The sequence below is a fragment of the Crocuta crocuta genome, unplaced genomic scaffold, assembly GCF_008692635.1.
Source record: "Crocuta crocuta isolate KB4526 unplaced genomic scaffold, BGI_CrCroc_1.0 scaffold101, whole genome shotgun sequence".
NCBI lineage: Eukaryota > Metazoa > Chordata > Mammalia > Carnivora > Hyaenidae > Crocuta > Crocuta crocuta.
The window spans coordinates 6383059-6401826 of record NW_027527956.1 but is presented as its reverse complement, the minus strand read 5'-3'; positions in this window follow the sequence as shown (position 1 = coordinate 6401826).

The window sequence follows — 18768 nt, the reverse complement described above, 5'->3', positions numbered from 1 at the left end:
GCCGAGAGTGAGCGGGCCGTAGGCAGGGGAAGTCCTGGCGAGCCGTGGGCGCAGCAGGTGCGGGGAGCGTGGGGGACGCCCGGGTGGACCCTGATCGCGTGGGGCTGCGGGGGCGGCGGTGCCCTCACCAGTGGGCGTCCTGTGGGAGGAGGCCCCGGGGCAAGACGTGGGCCGTGTTGGAGGCCATGTGGGGCCAGGAGACGCTGGCCCGGCGGGGGCTGTGCCTGAAGCCCGCAGTGCTGACGGGGGCGGGACGAGGGTCTCGGGGCCCTGGCAGCCTTGGGGCTCTCCTGTCATGTTCCGTCACGTGATGGTGAGGCCACCGTGCAGAGCCTAGACGCCTGGCCTGCCCCCCCGCACCCCCCCACCAGCCGGCTGTCCTGGAAGCCGTCCCGTCTGCCCGTTAACCAGGCGCTCACTTCCCTGCGAGAACAGCGAGGCCACAGGTCAGAGGACAGTCCTGAGGCCACACCTCCAGGGGCGGGCGCGGGAGCTAGGCCCAGGGATAGACCACACTGTGGGGTTGCTTCGTCTCTTGCTAGGTGCCAGAGGTGATCCTTGTCACCTCCCCAGGTAGTGACAGAGGACTCCTTCCTTCTGAGCTCAGACGGTGGAGGGTTCGTGGATGTAATAATATCTGAGCTGATGTGACATTGTGCAGACAGTTAGAGTTTTCTTTATTAAGAGTTTTTTTCAAAAAAATTATTTTAATGTTTTTTTTGAGAGAGAACAAACAGGGGAGGGGCAGAGAGAGAGGGAGACACAGAATCTGAAGCAGCTCCGGGCTCTGAGCTGTCAGCACAGAGCCCGACCTGGGGCTCGAACCCACAAACCACAAGATCATGACCTGAGCTGAAGTTGGCGCTCAATTGATGGAGCCGCCCAGGGGCCCCAGTAAGAGTTTTTAATAATACTTTCTTTCTTTTTCATATGTCTTTTGGCCAGTAGGAATTGGTGGAGGATTGGTGAGGAATAATGTTAATCATTATCTCTGATGTGGGTAAGATACAGCCTGGGAAAGATGTCTTTTAATCCACTTACAGAGATACTTTAAAAAAAAAAAACTGAGAAAAATAAGGAAAATACGAAATCAGGTTTATGGGACTTTTTGGCAACATTTCCAAGGGCAGGATAGGCCTTGCAGCGTGTGGGTTTATAGAAAATCATAGGTGAGACGTTCTTAATGTGAACAAAGTCAGAACTCGAGCGCTTTTGGGCAAGCGTGGTTGTAAAATATTTGTAACACAAAATGAAATGGATTGGGACTCTCAATAAACCAGAAGGCACGGAATAGGATTCGTATGGAATTTCCAGTCAGGGAGAGCTAGGACATTCCAAAGCTGATTTACATAAAAGGGCTCCTTGGATCCAAACGCCACAGTGTCCGTTAAACGCTGCATCTAAAGTAGCTTGAACTTGGAATTTCTCAGGCAGTGAGTGCGAAAAGGGCCTCTGTGGTGAAAGCGCATTTGCGTGGGCTCGAGATACGCCCTCGGTGGAATGCTGCTTTAGGCGTGAGGGTTAGAATTGCGTCCTCAAGCTTTGGTGTGCTCCGGGCCCGGTTAAAAGTGGAGGGGCAGGGAAAGCAGTGCTCTTCTCGAAGCTGGTTGGCACAGAGAATGCGGGGGTAACAGGGAGATGTCCAAACGGACTGTTGCAAATCTGGCACGGGAAAACTGGCTGCCTGGTCAAGGACAAAAAAAATTGTTTAAACAGTCTCTGGATTTTAGTGAGGACCTTGGACATCTAGAAGCTTCATCCTCATTTGCGACAATGCTGTTTCAAGATGAACATAGCTCCTGTAATTTTAACAATAGGTTAGACGCCTATAGACGGTATTTATATTTTGTTATGATTTTTTTCTGTGATTTTTTAATGTAATATTAAAGCTTTTTAAGTGACTTTAGGCATTTAAAATCTGTTTTTATTTTGCATTTATTATTGTGGCCAAATATATATAAATAATGCAAAAGTGGGTATTTTAACGATTATTAAGTGTACAGTCCAGTGCCTGCATTGGTGTTTTATAGTTACGGAGTGTTTGTTGAGAGGGACTAATGGCAGCCGTGTCTGGTTTTCCGAGGACAGTGTGACTTAACCTGTCCGATTCCAGAGCTTTCTAATGGAAGAAGTTAAAATTAGAAAGTGAAGTCTCTGTGTCCTCCCAACAAGAAATTATATTTTTAAAAATATTAAGGTTTCTGGTCAGAGGACTAACATTACCACGATCCTTTTATCTAAGCAGTGAATGTCCTCCCTTGGCCCAAGCCAGCAATTTAATTTAATTTCTTCTTACATTGAAAGAAGGCACTTTTACCCCAAATGCAGTAGTGGAAACTATTACTGGGTTTTTGGTTATTTCAGTGTAGAAGGGAAAACGCGTAACCTCAAATCAGAGTACTTTCTTATAAGTGTCCCCTGTGTACAATATATACATTCATGGGTCTTAACTAACACTCATTTTTAAGGAGCCCTTTAAATATAAAGATATGACGAGTGTTGCTTTCTTCATAATATAAAAACCAGGGCAGCAAATCCATAGTAATAATAAGTTTGGGTGTAATTTTGGGCTGGTGACTTAGTGCTCTGCACGGTTTCCTAATTTCACGTTTTGCCGGGAGAAGGCAGAGACTTGCTTCCAGTAGAGGGGTCTTTAGCACACCCGGATTCGACCACGTCGGTTATTTACACGCGGGCGTACGGGCCGCACATGCGGAAACACTGTAGCCTCGTTAAAAAAAAAATACATACACAGCTATTCAGGATAGAACTCTGACTGCCTTTACACGTGCTGTGGGTGGAGGAGGCTTGAGGACCCTCCAGCCTGGGTGCTCACTTGGAACGCTTCTGGCCAGTCTTTCCCTGGCGGGGGGCGGGGGAGGGGGGGGGCCAAGGCCTGGAGAGACCCAGAAGTGTGCAGTCTGTGTGCCCAAGACGGTGCTTTGAGTTTTTCTTTTCTTTCTTTTTTTTTTTTAAATCTATTTGGAGAGAGAGAGAGAGAGAGAGAGAGAGCGTGAGCAGGGGACGGGGAGAGCGAGAGGGAGAGTGAGAATCCCAAGCATCTGACCTCGCAGAGCCCGACGCGGGGCCTGAGACCATGACCTGAGCCTCCCAGGGACCCCCAGGACGGTTCTTGGGGAACGGAGCCGTAGGATCAGGGGGGCGTGGGCCCGCATGTTCGTTTCTCCCCCTCAAGTGCAGGGGTATCTGGTGTCAGCAGGTAGCTTTTCTTACCGAGTGACCGTGGGCCTGCCCCGCTGCGCTGACCGGGAAGGCCTTTGCCGATCTCCGTTTTGGTGTCTCTGTTACACGAAACACAGTCTGTGGAAGTGGGAAGACGGTGTCGCCGTTTGTCGACCTTCGCGCTCCCTGACCCACCAGCGCACCAGCCTCACGGCCCAGGGGCCCCAGGACGCCCCCACCTCCTTGCTGGTGGACGAGCCGCCCATTTTCTGTGTGGGCCCCGAAGGGTCCATCTGTGGTGGGCCGGTCACCACTGTCCCCAGGCAGGAGTCTGGAACGTGCCGTGCGTCCTCCCCTGGGGAAGGCCATGCAGAGGGCCCTCAGGTGCAGATAGTGGCCGGAGCCCGAGCTCGCCGCCTGCGCTTCCCGCTGCTCCCTGCGAGGCCGCCTTGGGGGCCGGGACGCACGCGCTTACTCTCTACACGGAAATGAGTTTCTCTGGTAACAGAAGAGTCAGGAGCTGAACGTACTTACAGTTCGAACGTGTCTGCAAATGCGGCAAATTACCAAACTTCTGCCTCGAAACTGAGGCTGCCCCTGCAGATTGCAAAAGGTCTTTGGGCCTCAGACTCTATAAATGGATCTGATGAGGCGTTTCTTCCTCAAGGTCATGGTCACAGGCAGTGGAAGCTGGGACCAGGGCCCTGGGCTGTACGCTCTTCTGTTCTGAGCCAAATTGTCACCCTCAGCCTCTGGGGCAGACTGGGCATTTCTGCCCCTGAGGTGCTCAAGGTCTGCGTGGGGCCAGGGAGGTGGGTGGGGAGATGTTTGCACGGTCCTCTGACTGGGAAGTGGTTCCCTGAGGTGTGGCAGGTGGGGCCAGCCACGCTTCTGTGCGTCCCGGCCCCAGCTTCTCGGAGATGGTCGTCCACAGACCCAGAGTTGTCTGGCCGACGGCACGTCTGGGGCCCCGAACCTCACCTCTGCCCTTCCCTTCCCCTCGGGAGGGCCCGCGGCTCACGGCCTCTGCCTCCCTGTCCCTGTTTCTGCTGTGGGGCCTTTGGGACAGGACTCTGTGGCTGGTGTGAAGTTGCCTCGGCGGGGAGGGCCTTCCTCACACACACCTTGCTTGACTGCGTGTCCCCAAGCGTGTGTCCCCGATGGCCCACGACCCCTGTCCTCCCTGTCTGCTTGGGGGCATGTGTCCCTGCAGGGCCGTCTATACAGACACCGTCTCCCGATGCGGGGCCCCTGTGCTGTCCCTGTGGCCCTAGCCTGGCCCTCTCCCCGTCCCTGGGGCTCCCAGAACCAGGAGCGTTGTCCCCTCTGCCTTTCCCTGGGACCCTTGCCGCCCCTGCGTCCATGCTCTGCGCAGGACGTCCTGCGATGCGGGCTGCGCGGTTGCACGGGGCGGGCCGGGCACCCCCCACGCTGGAGCAGCTCAGCGGAGCCCGGGGCGCTGGACTCTGGCTGAAGTGTCTTCCAAGCTTTTTGCGTGTCCNCACACACACGCGCCCCCCCCCCCCCAATCTGGTGAGGCAGGGGGTGGAGCCCATGTTTGTGCAGGACCCTGATCGAGACACCAGTACTATCAGCGATTCACGTCCTAAATGAGATACATCACAAGAGCTCGGGTTAAATTATACTCGTTCGCAGGGGCCTTGGGTTTTCCAGCGGGGCTCGGGGCCCAGCGGACGTGGGCAGTCAGAAGAGGGGTCTGTCATCCGCAAACACGGGCACAGGAGTGCAAGGTGCAAGGGCTGGTGTTTACTTTGAGGTTACTGCCCCCTCTGCTCTTCTAAAATCAGAATAGGGTGGTGTGAGCAGAGGGGAGCGTGGGCAGAATTGGGCGGTTTTGCAGCTCTTCTTCCCTCTTCAGGACTCTTTCTAGAAGTCTCTTCCTAATGGTCCTCCAGTGACCTGTGCCTGCCACCCATGCGTCTGTCTCTGTTCCATCCGTCTGTCCTACGAGGTGGTGTCTGAGACCCGTGAGTGAGACACTCCCGCAGGTAGAGGGGGCACGAACGGACCCACCCACACTCCCTGTAACCGTTGGGGAGCGAGCACTGAAACCGTGGGTCCAGCCACCTCTGCGCTGTGTGACGTTAAGCCATGTGCGTACCTTCTCTGTGCCCTAGTTTCCTTGCCTGTTACGGGGAGAGAATGGCTGTAGTTACTGCACAGGGGCCGGGACACGTTAAATGGGTGGCTACACAGAGATGTGTTTGGAGCAGTTGCTGGCCCGTGGGGGGCACTGGGAAATGTTAGCCGTTGTCACCTGTGCATTTGGGCGGCGGCCTCCTGGGGGAGGAGGTTCCGGTGAGTGCAGAGGGGTTTTGGAGGAGTGCCTTGGGGGCCCTGGGGTTGCCGGATGGGGCCGGCTGCAGCCCGCTGGCCGGCTGGACTGTGTCCTTCCCAAATTCAGGGACTGTGGTGTTGTCCTTTCCATGTTGGTCTTGTGTTTTCTGTAATTTCGTTTCATTTACTTAGTTTTTTTTTTTAATGTTTATTTTGAGAAAGAGTGTGAGCGGGGGTNGGAGGGAGAGAGAGAGAGAGAGAGAGAGAGAGAGAGAGAACCCTAAGCAGTCTCTGAGCTGTCAGTGCAGAGCCGGGCGTGGGGCCGCATCCTGTGAACCAGGAGATCACTTCCGGAACCAAAGTCGAATGCTTAACTGACTGAGCCACTCTGTGTTCTAGGTATCAAGAGGAATTGGTGTTCACCCTCTCTAAAACCGTGATAGAATTCTTTTTTTTTTTAATGTTTATTTATGTATTTTGAGAGAGAGCTCACATGAACAGGGGAGGGGTAGAGAGAATGGAAGAGAAAGAATACCAAGCAGGGTCTGTGCGATCAGAGCGAGCCCAATATGGGGCTCGAACCCATGAACCAAGAGGTCATGACCTGAGCTGAAATCAAGGGTCAGACACTCTACTGAGCCCCCCAGGCGCCCCTTGTTTACATATTCTGAACAGGCAAACAGTATTTTATTTCAACCAGGCAACAGCTCTTGTAAAAGCACATTATTAGTGTTTCGTTCTCTCAAATGACGGGGTGTGTGCACAGCATACGTGCGGGGTGATGTCACTGTCGTCTGGCACAATTCTGGATGCACGGAGTGCCCCTAGCCCCGGCGCCCAGCCTCCCTTGCGCTAACGTCGTAAATGACCCCCGGCGTTGGTCAAGTCTGGAAAGTCGGCGTGGGGGCCGCGCCCCGTCTGTGCTCCGACCATGCTGAGTCTCCTCGCTTCCCGAGAGTCCCCTCCTGCCCTCCCAGGACCCCAGGCCGTCTTCCCTCCTCCCCGTGCGATCGCCCAGGAGGCTGCTCAGGTGTCCCGTGGCCAGTGCCTCATCTGGGGAGGGGGACTGGCAGGTCGTCGGTCCGCCTGACGCTTCTTCAGATGCACCTGCACTCGTTGGCCCTTCTTTGTCTCCTGTTGCGGCGGCGAGTCTGACCACGGAGGCAGAGGGGGCTCTCAAGCTGTGCTGTCCTCCCGCACCTGCTGGCTGGCTCCGGAACTTTCCTCTCGTGTGCTGTCTGCAAGGGGGCAGCAGCATCAGAGCCTTTCTCAGACACACAGGCTCCCTCGGCACAAGGAAGGGGGTCAATACAGTTTTTAAAAGGTTTCTTTCTCCTTTGAGTGTCCTGGACTGGAGATTAAAGTCTTTCATGTTTCTTCTTCCGTGTTCCTCCTGAGGTGTCGGGAGGCAGGAAATGGTCTCTGAACACTCATAACTCTGCAATGTTCGTTTCCGTCAAGGAAAAATGAAATCAGAGAGCAGTTAGCGCTTAGCGTGGAAAATGCTACTGTTGTTGACCAGCTGTTTGGTAGGTAGGTGTTCACTCGGGTTCTTTGCGTCCCAAGCGCCCTGGGCAGGGCCTCCCCTGGAGATGGCCTGGGGGGCGTGTGCTCCCATAATGCACAGCTGCAGGGCCTCCCCTGGCGATGGCCTGGGGGGCTTGTGCTCCCATAATGCACAGCTGCGGGGCCTCCCCTGGCGATGGCCTGGGGGGCGTGTGCTCCCATAATGCACAGCTGCGGGGCCTCCCCTGGAGATGGTCTGGGGGGCGTCTGCCCCCATAATGCACAGCTGCAGGGCCTCCCCTGGAGATGGCCTGGGGGTGGGGGGGACGTGTGCCCCCATAATGCACAGCTGCAGGGCCTCCCCTGGCGATGGCCTGGGGGGCGTGTGCTCCCATAATGCACAGCTGCGGGGCCTCCCCTGGCGATGGCCTGGGGGTGGGGGGGGCGTGTGCCCCCATAATGCACAGATGCGGGGCCTCCCCTGGAGATGGCTTGTGGGGGGTGTGCTCCCATAATGCACAGCTGCAGGGCCTCCCCTGGAGATGGCCTGTGGGGGGTGTGCCCCCATAATGCACAGCTGCAGGGCCTCCCCTGGAGATGGTCTGGGGGGCGTCTGCCCCCATAATGCACAGCTGCGGGGCCTCCCCTGGAGATGGCCTGTGGGGGGTGTGCTCCCATAATGCACAGCTGCGGGGCCTCCCCTGGAGATGGCCTGGGGGGCGTGTGCTCCCATAATGCACAGCTGCGGAGCCTCCCCTGGAGATGGCCTGGGGGGGCGTGTGCCCCCATAATGCACAGCTGCTGTCACTGCTCACACCCGCGGTCTCCCTGCGTCCCTGTGATGCCGTGCCCCCTCCCATACCTGGCCCTGCCCAGGGCCCTCATGGTTCGATGCTGTATGCCAGGTCCTAAAGGACGCATCACCAAATAATTTCTTAAAAATGCAAAAGATGAAAGAAAACCTCTGAACCTCTGTAAGTGACGTGCCCAAGCCTGGGGTGCAGGGGAGGCCTTGCGAGGCAGGGACTGGCCCCCCGCACCCCACAGAGCTGCTGGCGCTCTGCACTCCTGGTCCCGGCGACCCGGCGCTTCCCAGCCATGGTCCCCGGGGCCCCGTCTACCGGTGGGACATGCGGTCAGGGGCCCCAGGAACCCTGGGGCGCCCTGTCCTGAGTCCCGGGTCCTGAGCTGGGTGAAGGCACGTGGCACGGCCGCGTAAAGAAAGTATTGCCATGAGCTCTGACTTGGGGGATCACCCCCTCTTTCCCTGTTTTTAAAGAAGTCTGTGTAACTTAAGTTTGAACGGAAAGATTTCACGCACTGCTTAGGGCTCGTGTAGCAGAAGCACTTTAGACTTGAAGAGACGTTTGCAAGTGTCGTTTTAAAGCTCTCTGTCAAGGGCAGACAAATCCTTTCCAGCCGGGCGAGAACGTAGCACGTGCGGTAACCCCTGAAAACCCAGGAAGCTGAGAGGGAATGAAATGCTGTTTCCGATGTGCACAGCGGCTTACTGGATAGGTTGGCACGTGGTCAAGGTCAGCCCCGATCCGAGGGTCTGCTTTGTAAAGTCAGGTGGCGCAGGGTGAGGGGTCTGGGTGCTGCTCTTCAGATCTAGTGTCCAGAAGACACCCCTCCCCCCACGCCCCATCGGGCATGGCCTTCCCGGTGGTCAGCGGGGTGACCTGGGTACTGGGCAGAGAGCACCAGTGCGAGGACAGCACCGTGTGGCTGGTCTGGGCTGGTGACGTGTTGGTGGCCCGCGGCAACGGCCAGTCCGGATGATCAGAACCCATGCAGGCAGACTCCGCCTCGCGCTGTCCCTACCGTCTGCTGCTCACAGAGCCGGCGAGAAGGCCCCGTGCGGGGTTGCGACCCGTGCCGTGTTTTACCGGCCGCGGCCCCTGCTGCTGTTGTGTTTTCTGAAACCATGCGTGTTTGTGTGCATTCGCTGTGGTTACTTTCTTAGAAGCGACAGCAGACTTGCAAGTGAAATCACTTGATAAAAAACTTAAACCGGGGGAAAAAATAAAAAATATATAAAATCCCCCAAGAAGAAGTGTGATCTCTTGGATAAGGAACTTTGGGTCAGTTCGGCCTCTGGGACAGGCCCGGGGAGGGGGGTTCAGCTCCTTCCTGAGCATGGCAACCCTGCACGGGCTGTGCGAGGGGGGTCTTTTTACTTTGTTGACTCGGTCACAGGAAAAGTCAGATTTGGGTCGATCAGGCCACCTTCCTGTTTGACGTGTTGGACTTGGCGTTTTGCAGACCTGGGATTGAGAGCGTTTAAGCCACCACCGTGGGTTTTGCCTTGACCTCGGCGTGGGGTCGCTTTTCCCGGTGCAGGAGGACAGCTGTGAACAGGAGTTTGATGACAAACAGGAAGATCACTGGAGCGCCCCACTGAAGCCCGCAGGGGCCTCCGGCTTATCAGGATGTGGGGGTCAGAGCGGGGGAGAGCAAAGCTCTTCAGGAATTTTCGTGGACAGCCGGCTGTGTGAGCGGCTCTACGCGGAGCCCGTGGGCAGGCACGCTTTCGTTGTGTTATCCGGGCAGGCGGTGTCTGCACAGGAGCCGGGCTCACTGTTCGGCCACATGTGCCCAGCATCCGCTCCGTGGGGCTCGGGCCGGCGGGCACGGGCCCCTGTGGGAGGTGGTGCCCCGGCGCTCAGCAGGTAACCCCGAGCTTCTGGGTGTCACTTCCTTCCATCCTGGGTGCAGGCAGCGTCCTGTGTCTGCGGGCGGAGAGGTTTCGTTTTCCTTGGGCGGGTCTGCAGTCTGCACATCTGCGGGGACATGCGGGGACTCAGGCCTCTACGGTGTCTGTGTTTCTACCTAAAGGGATGTTCTAGAAGCTCAAGCGTGTTAGGCTTGCGTTCCTTATAAGGCGATGAGGGCAGCACACACTCCTCTTTCCTTTTTTCCAGCAGTTGGTGGGTTGGCATTTGGTTCAAGTAGTCGGAGGGTTTGATTTGAATTTGCTGGAAGGATTTTGAAGAACGGAAGCCCCGTGCGAGGTTCCCTCCTGTGGGGGCCCCGGGCAGTCCACGGAAGCTACGCAAGCTCTCCTGTGACCAAAACACTTTGAAAATAAGTTTAAAAGGCCAAAGGAAAATATTAAATTCGACTTTACACTGAGAGCTATTTTGGTGCAGAGTGGAAAGGGGGAGCGTGTGTGTTTCCCCCCGGATTTGGGGACAGTCGCTGGCCGTTGTGTCGGGGGAGGGAGCATGGGCTCCCTCACATCTGCACCCGCAGGCATGTGGCCGCACGCTGCCCCCCAGGTGCGGATGCACAGGTGNAGGGGGCACTCAGTAGACACCTGCTGATTACCTGAGTCATCAGACCTAGGACGCGGGCCTCGGACTGTGTGGGGACCTGAAGCACGTAGGTTTCCGTGCACTTCCTCCTGAGTATTTACTCCCGGATCCTGGACTTGAGACTGAAGGGAAAGCAGTGCCCACAGCAGGCCAGGCGCTGCCCGGAGGGCGTTATGTGCGTTTTCCTGCTTCACGTTCGGAGGCAAGACTTCCGAACCTTGTCCTTGGAATCTGTTTCTGACGCTGTAGGAGGGGCTGGTGGCGAATGACTCCCCCCAGATCTCCTTAGGAGGCCGATCCAGCGCCTCTCGAAAGGTGTGGTTCGCTGGCCCCCTGGGGCCCTTGCTGTGAGGAGGCTGCAGATGGCCTGTCCCCCCCCCCGCCCCCCGGGTGCCGGGCACGTGGTCCTGTGTTGGGTTGGCCGTGGCACGGACAGCCGGGGACGCGCAGGCAGAAGCCGGACAACACCGTCAAGGCCGTCCTGCCGCAGGGAAGGGCGGGGCAGCTGCCCCGGCAGGGAAGGTGCTTCTCCCGGCCTCTGTGGCTGCTGCCAGCCACCCCTGACCACTCGGCCTCAGAAGGCTGGAAGGGCCCGTTCCTGTGTGGTGTCTGGTTCTGCTGCACGAAGCCCAGCTTCCAAGCCCCAGTTGTGGGCTGTTGTCTCTGTGCTCGCAGGCCATGGCCACCACCTCCAGCAGGTCCCCCGGGCTGGCTTTTCATGTGCAGCCCCTGCCGGGAGGCTCCCGGGGGCCCGGCCTGCGTGGGGCGAGGGTGAGCGCCCGGAGGACGGAACGTGCTGCGGACACCACCCGCCAGCTTCTCCTCCCAAGAGGGCTTTCCCGTGAGAGCGGGGCCGCAGCTCGAGCATAGCCACGTGAGTTATCCCCACGCGCGTCCTGAGAGCGTCGTAGAGGCGCGTGGGAGACCGCAGTGCCCGCCCTGTCCCGGGCTGAGCCTCTAGTCAGGGCGGCACGGCCTCCGACACAGCCCCAGTTACGCGGAGCCCTGGAGGTGCGTGAGAGGCCGGCCTCCCGCAGGGAAAGAGATCTTTTCCACGGGTGGCCTGGTGACGCCGTGTTTCCAGAGTGTGACGCTGGCGGGGATTATCCTCTTAGCTTGCGAGACTGGATCCACACGGTCTCCTGCAAGGATCCGCTCTGTGTTAACAACAGAACCGGGTGATCCCAGAGCCCTGTGTCCTCGGGACCCCGCGTCGAAGCCCGTGCGCGGGTCCTGAAAGCCTGGTTTGACTCTTGGTCCTCGTTGGGAAGGGTTTCCTGTCGCTTCTTTGGTGGAGTTTCCCGTAAGGGAGTTTAGAACGAGGTGGAGAAAACCGTCGTTACCTAGGAAAGCAAGAACCGCGTGCTTATGTCAAAGGCAGGCAGGTTCCGGATGAGGAGCGAAAGCTTAAGACTGCTCACGAGGCCTGTACCCCCTGACGGAGAACTTTCTAGGAAGGAGGACCTAATGCGCGGAGCTGAGGCGGATCGTCGTCCTTGGCCACGCGCACGAGGTGGGGGCCGCGCTCACCTGTGAACGCTGATGAGCCGGCGGCGTCGCGTGTGCCGCGTGTGGTGTCTTGCTGGCCCGGAGCCCTTCCCAGGAGCCCTGTCGGGCGTCAGGACCAGCCCCGGGGCCCGATGGTGGTTTCCCTCGGGTGGCTTGCACAGCTATCAGCCGGTACGCTGTGCGCGACGTACCTGCCTCCTGGCTTCTGCAGCCGGGCATACTTGCTGCCACTGACCAATTTTGGGAAAAAGTAACAAAAACCAAGCTCAGTGTAAATATAAAGCAAGAAATCTTGGGTGATTCTCAGAGCATGTGTGTCTGAGTGGCTCGGTATGGTTTTAAGCGGAGAGCCGAGAAGGCCGCATTTGTCGTTGGGTTTGGAGTCGCCAGCCCCCCACTGTGCATCCGTGAATGGTGCCTCGTGGCGGCATCAAAGGTGTAAATATGCAGTTTAAACCAGATCCGGAGTTCCGAGGGTCAGGGTCGGTGTGTGTGCGGTGAGAACGTGCGGCTGCGCCCTCTGGGGGAGCCCGGCTGTGCGGGGTAACTAAGGAGGCCATGTGCATTGCATGCGTGCTGAGGGTCTAGAAGCCTTGGGTTGGTTCCCTGTTACGTGGCCTTGGTGGTGGCCCACGGAGGCTCCATGGGGCCCATCTCTGCCCAGAAAAGGGACTCGGCACCACAAATCTTGTTTGATTTTGTGCAATGACCAGATTGTTCTTAGTTGTTTATGGGTAAAAAGAGGCGCGAAAGTGTACTCTCTGCTCTGCCTCCGTTTCTCTGGCGGTGATGCACGTTTCCCCGAAGGGGTGTGTGCGCCTGCACCCCCACAGCTCAGGAAGCAGGAGAGGCTCTGCTTGGGCACTTGCAGCCGCCCCAGGAGTGAGGTGCGGAGCGGAGCCAGAGTAAGCATCTGCCTTTTCCCGTGCGAGGAGACAGGAGTCACGCTGCCCTTATCTGCAGTGACAGAGTGTGTTCCTGAAGGAGTGAGCGCCTCTCACGGCATCTCAGATTGATGGGCCCGGCCCTTCCTCCTCGGGCAGGAGACAGGAAAGCGCAGTAATGAGGAGGCTGTTCTCTGGCGGGGAAGCCCGGGGGCGAAGGTGGCCTCTGGTTATTAATCGTGATTACTAAGTAAGGTCACAGGTGCTCATTCAGATGATTGAGTTGGAAACATACTCCAGGGTAAGTGTATTTTATTTTTCCAGGACTTTGTTACTCTGGTGAGCGGGTGAGGCATGCGCGTCCCACCGTCTCTCTCCCTGGAGCTCTGTGCTCAGCGGAGACCATGTGCCATCATACTGGGTCTTTGTGCGACGGACATGTTGACGTGTGCATCGTGTGCGTGTTGAACATAAGTTTACGAGGAACCATCCCGTTCACCAAAGAGGCGTTTCTAGAATTTGTCTCCATGAAGTCTAACTCCTGAGCAATTTTCTTGAATCAGATTGTCCCCAGCTTGGATGTCACGGTCCCCGAGAGTGCAAGGCTGGGCTTCTCAGGCCTCTGGCCCAGCCCTTTGGGGCCTTGGTCATCCGCCGAGCGGCACCCGGCATATCTGCCCGTGGCATGTGCACTGAACAAATCGAGAAGGAATTTAGAGCTTGCTGTGTCGCTGTGCTTCTGTGTGCGGGGGCCAAACAGAGAGAGGAGGAGCGCGGGTGCTAGAATTCACACATCATCTGGTGGAACATGGCCACCGCCATTTTCACTTGAGGTTTCAATATGGAAGGTCACACGTGGTCCCCGAGTCAGTGTCACGGCCTCTGGGTTCCTGGAAAATGTTTGCAGTGACGTTATCTCTGAGGGCCACGGGGCAGTGCTGTGCTCAGTAAGTCGAGCGCCACCCTCCGTCCCCATATCCTCCAAGCTGTGGGGGACAGATTCCCACTGGGGTCCCCTGTCCCTCCTCCCAAGACTGGGGGCCGCGTGGGGGCTGCTGTCTTTGAAACTCAAAAACTGCCTCATTGTGTTTTATACTCTCTGTTCCTGAAAGCTGTTGCTGGGTAAGGTGCTCTGGCTTAGAAAACGATCACGTCGCAGGCAGCATTTCCTTAACTTCTGCAGCCGAATGACACAGTGACATCGTTACGGGGAGTTAGAGTGGACTTTTTCTTGTTTGTCTCTGTTGTTCCTTGTAGGAGGCGGAGAGTTGGTCTTTTATCTTCAAAAGTTAGAACTTGTAGTGATGTGTCATTAAGGAAGCCTGAGAATATATTTTTAGACAGGCAGCGCAGGATAAATCCTAGGGCGATGTGACACCATGTTCTCGTCAAGAATTGGTCTTTGTAAACATTCTCTGATAGATCGCCCTCCTTAAGAGGCTGAAATATCCAGCTGCTTTCAAAGGTGCTGTGTGTGTTAGTGATAAACTATGTCATGTTACAGTGGTCACTGTAAGTAATGGATCTGGAAAGTTTAGGCTGGTTATATGGTATGCGCTTTAGATACTAAGGCATTTTGGGAAGGCTCGTCCTTTTATAATTTTGATTGTCTTAAAGAATTGATTGGTGTTTGTGCAAGAGCAGACAAAATCTGAAATTTCTTGCACACTGCGCCTTTCAGTTATCCTACCAAACTAAACTCCGTTCAGGGTATTTTTACAGAAAGCGTTTGGATGCAGTTACTTTGAATTCAGTAAAATTGATTATCGAAGTGCTGATTTTTCCCCGTGTGCTCTTACTGAAGGGATTTTGGGGGCTAACTTCTGTGCTAAACAGCACCGCCCCAGAAGGTAATGTTTAACAGAGTGCTTTATGGCTTACTGCACATAATTATCTCTCTTTGTGTTCTTGGGTACAATTCTTTATTTGATGGTGGGGGCCGCCAGGCTGTTCACAAAAAGCACGGAGGAAGCGATAGGTATTCATTGCAGTCTGTGTCCTTCTACCGGGAGAAGAATGTTGGTTTTAGGCAAAAGTGTGGAAAATAGGTCAAGTGTAAATGTGTTGGGGCAAATGCTGTGCTTTGTTACTGGTTTACATGGAGTGAAATACAGTTTCTGTGTGGAAACAAACTTCTGTGAAAATGCGGTTTACAGTCAGTGCACACAGATTTCAAAAAGGTAAGCCCGGTAGATCAGGAAGTGTTTGTTACACAGTAAACAAAACACAACAAGATGGGTTTCTACGTAGGATGAATGTGTTTTCACTGTTGATAATTTCTTTAGAAAAGTTATATTAGACACTGAATTGGTGACAGGCTTTTGAGTTCAGGCTCAGTAAAAACTCGCGAGCCACTTGTAACCGGGACTTTTCCCTGCACTTTATGTAAGGTCTTCTGATCATCCATACTTGTTTTAAAAATAGAGATTTACGGGGTCTTCGTCTTCTGTGGTTTTCCCCGCGTTTTCAGTATTTCCGAATTATTTGAAGCTTGGGCTTTCATCATCTTGATGCAGCACGTAAAAAAAAAAAGTCAAAGTCAGGACTCGGCGCTTTCGTGGTTCATGTAGTGATGCTGGCGATCTGCCGTCTGTTTTTGTAAAATGCCGAGCCTCTCGCTGGCTGCAGACTTCATCCGAGCTGAGCTGCCTGGTTTGGGGGACATGCAGTCTGAGCTTCTGGAAATGGGGCTCTTAATGGAAATGTTGACAAGGTCATTAACTACTCTGGCCGTGCCCGCCGCTCTGGATGCTGGGTTTACCTCCAGGTCCCAGCTCTTTGTGGCCCCCACAGGACCGACCGGACATCTGTCTGCAGAGCATTATAGAACCTCTGCTCTAGATCCTCCGACTTTTCTTTTTTCTTTTTTTCCTCCTCTTTCTTTCTTTTTCAGCGTTGAGAAGTTCACTATTTAGGGACAGATATTCGATAAAGTCACTACATGGAGCACTTGGAAATAATCCTACTTCCTTGGAAATAGTAAAGAGCCAGCAAAATGATGCATTCTTTTTGGAGAGCAAAGGAGAAACGAATAAAAAGATGCTTCTTTCCTTTTGTTATTAAAAAACTCTAGCCCCTGCCTGTTTTCACATGGATGCCTTTTTATTATAAAGTCTCCATGACTACTTCGGATTTTGCTGGATCTGTTATTAATGGCCGGGGAAGGAAAATCCCCACATCTTCCCTGCCTGTTTGTGGACTCTCCTGAGTGTAATCAATAATTACATTGTGTATTCATCTGCGTTTTTCGTGCCCGCGTTAAGGTCAGGTTTGACTACCCATCTTTCTATTTTAGTAAAAGGACCGTGCGGGCAGCTTTTATACTGATGTGGGTTTGTATTTTCTTTTGGAACTATGTTGGCGTATGGTCGTTGCTGTTAGTAAACGTTCTTCCGTCTCGACCTCCTGTCTGGAGGTGAAGATGAGATCTGTCTTTTCCAGAACTTATTTGGGCGTCCGACAGGCCGGGGTAAACAACTTCATGAAAGGTAGCCAACTTGCTGAATCGCACTGAGGTCACGCGGGTGTCTTTGCTGTGAGTGGAATGACGATGCCACAGCCGTGGTCCGAGCCACGGGGTTGAAGGGCGTGTGGCGGAAAATCGTGGTGTTTGCGTAGTGAGGCCTCGTACGGACGGCCCATTACACGGGGGACTCCTGGGCTTGGCCCGCGCTCCGTCCGGGGGCGCAGCACCCCTCAAAGGGATCCTTTGTTCCAGAAGAACGGGATTTCCTCACTGTCGTCCGATAGTTTATTCCCCCGCCTCGCGTTCTGAACAAAGCAGATTGGAGACCCACTTACCTTTAAAATGAGTGCTTTTGGCCGAAACGTCTGAACACATTGTCCTCGGCTGTTTGGGAGGAGGGCCTGCCCGTGGCAGCTGTGCGCTCCGTACACCCCGCGACAGTGGGTTGGTGCCCTTTTTCCCTCGTGGGGGAGGTGAGGGCGGGGGGTTCTTGTGAATGCTTCTGATTCTGGTGGCCTTTTATTCATTTCTTCTTATTAGAGTGGAAATGTGGTTTGCTCATAATGGATTATTGATTGGCCTGAGCGAGGCGGCCTCCGGGCCCTGCGAGGCCGGGTCCTTACTGTCCGGCCGTGAATGCATCATTTCATGGGGCGCCTCGGGCCGGGGCCGGGGACTATAAGCCCGGGATTGTTAATCTGGGGCAGATTGGTGTGTGCGGAGAGGAACTCCTCATTGTGGTCGGGAATTTCGCCCCATTTGTTCAGAGAATAGGCTTTTTGTCTCCGCGGTAGATAAGCTTGTGCAGGATGTTAATGATGTATTTTAATTCAGGGCTCATAATGCTACAGTGTAACCCGCCAGGCCCGTTTCATTGTCTGCAGGCAAACAAGCCAGCTGTATGCTCCGGGCTCTGCCGCCTGGGCCGGCACCCACCCGGCACCCACCCGGCACCCACCCAGCACCCACTGGGCCTGTGCTCTGGGCCTGTCCTGCAGCAGCCGCAGAGCCCGCCACGTGGGGGACGCGCCGTCAGAAGGGCAGGCCCTCCCAGAGGCTCAGTCTTTGGCGTTTATGACTTGCCTTTCGGAGCCGTTAAGGCCCCCGTCAGTGTCCTGGGCGTTTGTGTGCCCTGAGCCCTTTTCTTTGTAAGGGCATCTGCCTGGCCTGGCCTGATGCTTGGATTTCACAGGTTCAGCTTCAGGCGCTCGCCTGTCCCGCCTCCCGGAAGCAGGGCTGCCCCAGAGGGTGACCTGGGGGTGGGGGGGACAGGATGAGTGACCTCTGGCGCTGGGGGGAGCAGGCCTCCTCCTGGCTAGCGTGATACAGTAATTAATGAACCAGAACTGAAAAAGTCCCCAGCCACAGTCACTTGAGAAACAGGACAAGCTTCAGGCTCTGTTCCCCCCACCCCCAGCTGAGGACTCGGAGCTCAGAGCAGGGCCCCCTCGGTCCCCCCCAGCTGAGGACTCGGAGCTCAGAGCAGGGCCCCCTCGGTCCCCCCCAGCTGAGGACTCGGAGCTCAGAGCAGGGGCCCCTCGGTCCCCCCCCAGCTGAGGACTCGGAGCTCAGAGCAGGGCCCCCTCGGTCCCCCCCAGCTGAGGACTCGGAGCTCAGAGCAGGGCCCCCTCGGTCCCCCCCAGCTGAGGACTCGGAGCTCAGAGCAGGGGCCCCTCGGTCCCCCCCCAGCTGAGGACTCGGAGCTCAGAGCAGGGGCCCTTTGGTTCCCCCCCAGCTGAGGACTCGGAGCTCAGAGCAGGGCCCCCTCAGTCCCCCCCCAGCTGAGGACTTGGAGCTCAGAGCAGGGGCCCCTCGGTCCCCCCCCAGCTGAGGACTTGGAGCTCAGAGCAGGGGCCCCTGGGTTTTCCAGCAGCCCTTTGGAGCAGCGGCAGCACTGGCTATAAAGACACTTGCAGGCTTGTTCTGTTATGCAAAATACTCGAAAATATGAGTGGTTATTTGAAAATTAGTCCTCAGGCTCTTTGTGCGGGATAAGGTTTGATGGAGGCCTCTCTGATGGTTTGGGGGAAATCCGTGCGAAAGCATGCGGCTCTGTGTGAACTGACTTCACGGAGCAGAGGACAGCAGGATTTCCAGTAGATTCGGGATGTACTTGGTGTTTAAAGTCATGGGTTGTTTTACCCCCGCCCCCCGGCAATGCCATATTTAACTGGTTAGGAAATGATCCTTTAAAACGGGGGGAGACGCCTCACGTGCCTCACTGTTGTTTCCCCTCTGGAGGCCCTGGGAAGGGCCCGAAGTCAGCCGCAGGTGGTCTGCTGGAGGCTGCGACCCAGCTTGGGGCCAGGACGGCTGTGACCCAGCTCAGGCCCAGAGGCCTGGGCTCCTGTGGGCAGGCCTTGGGCGTCCGCGTGCCTTAAAAGACTGCTTTTCAAGTGAACAGTTTACTATTCAGGTGATATTTCTTTTTCCTTTTTGAATTTTTGAATAGAAAATTCAAAATAGAATTAACAGAAGGTAATTTTCTCAAACTGCATTCCTTAGAAANAGCCTGGAGCCTGTTTCAGATTCTGTGTCTCCCTCTCTCTCTGACCTTTCTCTGTTCACGCTGTCTCTCTCTCTCTCGTTCAGAAATAAATAAAAC